The 6,000-nt window shown below is 39.5% G+C and overlaps 1 protein-coding gene across 1 annotated transcript in view; it reads left to right on the top strand.

Annotated features, from left to right (window-relative positions):
• The first annotated feature begins 1,165 nt into the window (after positions 1-1,165).
• LOC149297769 (neuronal acetylcholine receptor subunit alpha-7-like) overlaps positions 1,166-6,000 on the top strand; it is an 89,301-nt gene continuing 84,466 nt past the window's right edge. Inside the window, exon 1 of the mRNA XM_089488263.1 lies at positions 1,166-1,181. The gene's annotated coding sequence lies outside the window, so the exon portion shown is untranslated. The remainder of the gene's footprint in view (positions 1,182-6,000) is intronic.

The raw sequence follows: 6,000 nt of genomic DNA, 5'->3' as shown, positions 1-6,000 counted from the left end.
ATTACAGCTTTTTCCCATGCAAATTCATGAAAGGATTCATCAGAATCCCGTCTATTTCAATCCAGTCTATTTCCCTGTCCCAGCTCCTAGAGAGAGGCAAGTTTTTATGATGTACGGAGGTTCATTTTAAAGGTTAAATTGGCATAGATTAAAATAAAAATCTGGGCACAAACCAAATGACCTATTTATAACATTTTGGACATTGCTATGCGCCACAGCAAAGTTCTGTCCTTGTACACAGAGACCTGTCCAGTTTTATGTTTCAAATGAACCTACTCACGCGCAACAAAGCAATAGCCTCATGGGGTGAATAATGCATTCATAGGCAGTTTTAGTTCCATTACAAATGTAATGTATCTGTGACAGAATGACCTGTCAGACAGGGCTCCCAAGGTACTGATGGGGCCGCTGTACCGGAAACAGGCTCTAATCACCTGAAACTAAAATCGGACAATATGGTTCCAATAACCCATCAGGTGTAGCTTCCAGAGTCATGGAGCACTCTGCTATCCATCTTCCCACTCCTTGTTTCGTTATACTGTTTTTCCTTGTTTTGGGTTTCTCCGACCCTGAAATGCTAAAGATAGCACAGACAGGAACTCCATTGTATAAACTAATCCCGTTAATAGGATTGCTGCCAGGGGGAGCATCATTAAAACATTTTATATTTCAAGATAAATATGTATTAATTTATCTTATTTGAGTAGGATGAAAAGGAAGTCTGTCTCTGGACTAAAGAATGCCTTGGCCAAAAATGGGAATGGTGAAACATTTGCCTTTACTCCCAAATCAAGAGGATGGGAATCTGGAAGATAGGGTCTCTAAACTCATTGCTCCTTCAGTACTCTTGTAAGCATGCAAGCAGGGCCCTTTTTACCTAATGTATTATTTTCTTTTAATCTGCCAGTTTTAGTTTTGTCCTACCCTATTGCAAGAAGCCATAAATTGTTGGTGCCATATAAATAAAGGATTTTACACCAAACAGCCATAACATTATGACCACCTGCCTAATATTCTGTAGGTCCCCCTTTTATCGCCAAAACACAGCCCTGCCCCGTCAAGGAATAGGCTATACCAGACCTTTAAAGGTGTGCTGTGGTGTCTGGCACCAAGACGTTAGCAGGATATCCTTTAAGTCCTGTAAATTGAGAGGTGGGAATCCATATATGCATCCTGGTACCATGTGTTCTCCAAGCAAATTGGGCTCTCTCTGCTTTGTTTTCATTTGTTTTGTTGGGGGTCCCTCCTTGTTTTTCTCGACATTTGTAGGGATCATTGAATTTTCATTAAAATTTGTGCAAATCTGAATGCAAAAGTCTGATATACACTACCGTCTAAAAGTCTGAAATCAATTAGAAATGTCCTTGTTTTTGAAAGAAGAGCAAATTTTGTTAATTAAAATAACATCAAATGGATCAGAAATACAGCGCACATGTTGTTAATGTTGTGTGTATAGAGGGGTAGTAAAAGTATTATTAAACACTCATCTACAGACACCAGTCAAGCCAGAAGGCTTGTTTTTTCCCTCAGAAATCTCATGGTGCTGCCACAACCATAAGGGATTCTGGGTAGGCGCATGCAAATAAGGTCAACAATGATCACCTTTTGCCTCTATATCCACTTTATACATGGATCCCTTGAAAGTAATTGCCAGCTGTACAAGACGGCCTTTAGACAAAACTCGAGTAAGAGGTGCAGTAGCCAGATCACCACTCATGGACAGCTGTTATTTATAGTCTCTGAAATTCACTCTTTTACCACTAGATGGCAGCACAGTAATCTGCATGAATACCGAGTCATCTGAGGAAAAGCTGGTTGGTGTGTGGATTACCTAAAAAATATGACACATTCACAAAAACGGAGGGTTTATAATGTTGGTGTGTCCTTAAGTTCTACAGTCACAACCACAATTCAATAATTCAAAAGGCTATTTCAGAAAGTGATTTTCAGTACCACAGTAGAAAACCCTTACAAGTAACATCTTAGGAAACAGATGACTCAACTCCAACAGAAAGTCTGAAGAAGAGACATAAGTTACCTTGAACTCTTGCACACTAATTCTACTAGCCAGCAAAGGTATCACCCAGACTCTACTTGGATCTAGCAGTATGTAGAATTCATACACTGTTTTCAATATGTGTGGAGTGTATGAGCTTTACATAACATACCGATGTTTTTTTCAGACCTGTAGAATTTATAGGTGTCGGGTTTTAAATGGCTGAAGTCCAGATGACAAAAAATATTATACATGACTGAGAAACATAAAAACATCACGAGTTAAAAAAATTAGTAAGAACTTATGTCGCAACTAGCATCCTATCCTGCATTGTTTAAGTGGGCCCTTACAGCAATGAGCGTTACAGATCTTTATAGAGTGACCAATATTTTCCAGCATACATATAGTTTAACATATTGCAGACTAGTACAAGTAAAACGCCGCCCTGCCTTGTGTGTGAAATGTTTAACAAAGTAGCTGTGTGAAATGTTTAACAAAGTAGCTGATTCCCTTCTGGGAGTATATAAATCCCACATACTGCAGGGGGAAGCACTTTACACATACTGGTCAGTTATATGTGAAATTGTGTCATGGAAAACATGGCTATTGTGGTCCCACTCTAGTTCATTAGCATGCCCAACACAACATGCCCATTACCGATTACACAAAAATCATACAGTAAAATGATTCACAGAAATGGGGGCAATCATAGGATTAGCATGATGGATCTTCATACATTGTGAACATTGAAACTAGTTTTTCCGTATAAGATGATAGCTTGCCATTTATTTGTACTGGCACATTGTTCACTGGATTGGTAATGTATCTGACACAATAGCAATCACAAAAATAGCATAAGTTCATATTTAAAATAAAAGTTTAGGGCTGTCAGACAAATTGGACAAAAAATACATTGCCATCCTTTACTGAAAAACCAATGCAGTATTATGGATATAAATTAACATAAGTATCACTAATGAAGGCAGTGATAGGACAACCCTGGGTAAGAAGTCTAATTCCTACAATTCAGAGAATTTTCAGGTGTTAATCCATCACAGACAATTTTAAGATACTTTGATCATTTAGCAAAAGCAATGCTTAACACAGGTTGGCAGTCATTATGCCCGCAGGAAGTCGCATGGATTTGCTGAGTCAGATCAAAGTAAGAAGAATTATCCAAAAATAAATATATTCAGTAGTGTGAATGAATTAACCACTTCTTCTTGCCTCCGGCTGCTTATGTATTCACTGAACAAATCACTTTTTCCTCAAAGAATATAATGCAGAGCAGGATTACATTACAAGAAGAAGAAGCAGTGAATCCCTCTGTTGACCTGTTCATAGAAATATAGAAAAGTAGAGTTTAATGGCAAATAAGAGTCTTTTGGCTCATCTACTCTGACCATTATTTCTGACATAGATACTCAGACCTTAATAAGTGCTTGATCTTGTCTTAGATTTAGGATAGCTTTATGTCCATCCCATGCATTTTAAAATTCCTTCCCTGTATTAGCCTCTACCACTTTTAATGGGAGGCTGTTCAACTTGTTCTATAAGTCATTTCAGGTGAAAAATCATGGGTACCAAAGTCTGCAGAGTTGGTATTCTAACTTAAATACAACTTTCCCATATAGACTTATGTTAAGTGTTTTTAATGTCAAAATCCAAAACCTCTGATTTTGCTTTAATGTTACATAAAGCTTTGAATGTTTTTTTGACAAATTAATACAGCTTTAAAAGATTTCAGACAAACACCTCCACAATGGATATTTATCCGCAGAGCTCCTTATTAAGGAATACATGTGTAGAAATATAGGCAATGATGCACTGGTTTCAACTGAAAAATAGAAAAGTCACTACTTTAAAGAAAAAAATAGTACCCGCAATGACTCAACCATGACTAATTCTTTAATCAACTCAAACTTTCTGAAGAGTTTACGATCAAGGAGAAAAAAAGATTTGCAGTTGCTTAGTGGAAGTTAGATGGTAAATTAACATTTCATATATCTAAATGCTGATATAATCGATTCATCTAATGAAAAAAGGCATTTGTTTCGTACCATGAATACATGACACTCAAGAAAATTAAAGTCTTGAGTGTTAGGGTTGGACTTGAAAAAAGCATGCAACTAAACATAGTATATTTCATACTTCAGTACACACAATGGTTAAATAGTTCAGAACCTGTGGTTTTAAAAGTTAAAATGTTGACAGTATATAGTTGAGACTACCTACATCTAAGTCCGAGAGACGAAACGCGTTATTACGGTTTCGCTGACACACCATGCACTATGCGGTATAATCCTGCCGCTGAACATTTAAATGGAAACTAATAAATCTTGGATTGATTTAAGCCAGCTGTTCATGAGCCCGCACTGGCCACTGAGTGGAGGAGGAGTTGGTTTGTTTATTAGTATATAGTTGAGCTCAATATTGATATGTAAAATACTATTGACATGATAATGTATATTAATATATGTGTATGTATTTTGTAATTTCTAAGATCATCATTAAAAAAACTATCTACCTGTGGTATTAAAATGTCTCTAAAGTCAAACAACCCAGTAGAAATGTTTAGTTTTAAAGTTAACTTGGTAGCTGTATGTCAGTGGTAGGATCCTTGGTCTGAGATGGCAAGGCAAGGACTAAGAAAAAGGTTTTATAACAGTTAAGTGTCCCTTTAGTTGAGCCAAACTGGACTAGTTTTTCTAGGAGAAACCAAACTCAATGATCAAGCCAAGCTGAATACCAAACCACGTTAAGGTCCAATAATGCACCCATTCACTCAAAGGATCATCAACAAGGCTCACTACAAGGGCAAAACGTTGAGGGAACAGCTAGGTTTAAATAGGACCAGAGTCACAAACAGTGGCAACATAATGATACTAAGGCACACATAGAGTGGCTCAACAAGACACCACAAAAGCCTGTTTTTTTCCATAAAACTTTAATGAATCGTGTCAGTGTGACAAATGTGATTACTGCTACCGTGTTTCCCCGATAGTAAGACACCCCCGATAGTAAGACGTATCGGGAGTTTCAGAGGGGTCAGCTAATATAAGCCGTACCCCGAAAGTAAGACATATGTCTTACTTTCGGGGAAACACGGGGGATTTGCCTACGGCCTACGGCCGCATTAACGCAGGGCATAAGGGGCGCCTGCCCCTTAGGCCCGCCGCACCTGCGACCGGGTCCGCCACTCTAAGGGGCCGGGAAGTCCCCACCAAGGCCGGCCTTACGTGTCTGCGGCCGCACAGGATTTAAATTAAAACATCGGGGTTTTTTTTTTAACTTTATTTAACATCCTCCATGTTAAATAAAGTTAAAAAAAACTTTATTTAACATGGAGGATGTTAAATAAAGTTTTTTTAACTTTATTTAACATGGAGGATGTTAAATAAAGTTGAAAAAAACCCCCGATGTTTTTATTTAAACCCTGTGCGGCCGCAGACCCCTAAGGCCGGCCCCTTAGAGCAGGGCCGACCTTTGGGGTGTGCGACCGCACAGGGCGCCACACTCCAGGGGGTGCCAACCTGCGGCACCCGGCACCCCTCCAGAGACGGACAGTAATGTCCGCCGCTGGAGGAGCAGGCTCGCAAGGGAGCGGTATCGGAGGTCTTTAACAGACCTCCGGCTCCCTTGAGTGATTTTAAGCCGGGTTCAACCCGGCTTAAAATCACTCAAGGGAGCCGGAGGTCTGTTAATGACCTCCGATACCGCTCCCTTGTGATCTGCGCGGCAACAGCTGTTGTGCGCCGGGGTTTCTTGTCAGATCCCGGCGCACAACACTGAAGCCGCGCCCACCGCTGTCCGTGCCCTCTGACCCGGAAGGAGACAAGAACTGGCGAAGAGGAGGAAAAGAAGCTGAAAGAAGAAAGGAAAGGTAGGAAAGCATTAAATTCGAAAATTTTTTCCCAATATAAGACATACCCCGAAAGTAAGACATAGTGGGGCTTTTAGGGATAAAAAGAAAGTAAGACGCTGTCTTACTTTCGGGGAAACAC

The sequence above is a fragment of the Sceloporus occidentalis genome, unplaced genomic scaffold (assembly GCF_023333645.1).
Source record: "Sceloporus occidentalis isolate IW3139 unplaced genomic scaffold, rSceOcc1.0.p SCAF_37, whole genome shotgun sequence".
NCBI lineage: Eukaryota > Metazoa > Chordata > Lepidosauria > Squamata > Phrynosomatidae > Sceloporus > Sceloporus occidentalis.
Note: the sequence above shows the minus strand (reverse complement) of the source record. Positions and strands in the feature narration are given on the sequence as shown.